Source organism: Clytia hemisphaerica, unplaced genomic scaffold (assembly GCF_902728285.1).
Source record: "Clytia hemisphaerica strain Z4C2 unplaced genomic scaffold, Clytia hemisphaerica genome assembly, whole genome shotgun sequence".
In the NCBI taxonomy this organism is placed as follows: domain Eukaryota; kingdom Metazoa; phylum Cnidaria; class Hydrozoa; order Leptothecata; family Clytiidae; genus Clytia; species Clytia hemisphaerica.
The window spans coordinates 19426-20246 of record NW_027103550.1 but is presented as its reverse complement, the minus strand read 5'-3'; positions in this window follow the sequence as shown (position 1 = coordinate 20246).

Below are 821 nucleotides of genomic sequence, written 5' to 3'. Positions count from 1 at the left end.
ATACAAAAAGATGGAAATGAATTGTATTACAACAAGTACATGACATTTATAATCATTGTGGATGGACTTAGTTTGCATTGCCATTTTTAAGATAATATTTTTTTTGAGCAATTTTCCCAAAATTTAAAGAAACTAAAGTTAAATACATGCTCCAGTAGACCCTATCAATGCAATCATTACTCAATACTCATATACCGGTGTCTCTTAATAACAAGTAGCACTTTTAACTAACTGCTCATTATCAAGTAACAAGGAAATTGTAAATTTTCTTAGATGAAATAGCAGGGGGGGGGGGTCGGTAGTAAAATCTTAGACATAATGACGTTTACTACGGTGGTGGTGTGACGAAAAATTGAAAAAAACTTTTACTACCCAGGGTAGTTAAATATTCAAATGGGTGGTATCTATGTGTTAAATGTTGAAAAAATTTACTACCTGGGTAGTTAAAACTGGTAAAATTAGCAAATTTTTGCTGTTTTTGTAATTCTTTTAATTTTTTAGATGACTTTAATGAAAAGATCTGAAAATTTTTATAATTTGAAAAAATTTTCTGTTGGAAAGTTGTTTGCTGTAAACAAAAAATTCTCGAATTTTTTTGTCAATATAAAAAACACTTGAATTCTAAGGGCAAAACATTAATTTTTGCACTAAGTGAAAAATGTGTCACAGAAATAATCATTTTTTAGCTTTTTTTTTTTAATCAGTCCGAAAAGCAACCAAAAAATAGGTGGTCTCTATGACAAATTGTCCCAAAAACTTTTACTACCAGGGTAGTAAAATACTTCTTCCAAGAGTCTGGGTGGTGGTATGTAAAAATTCGT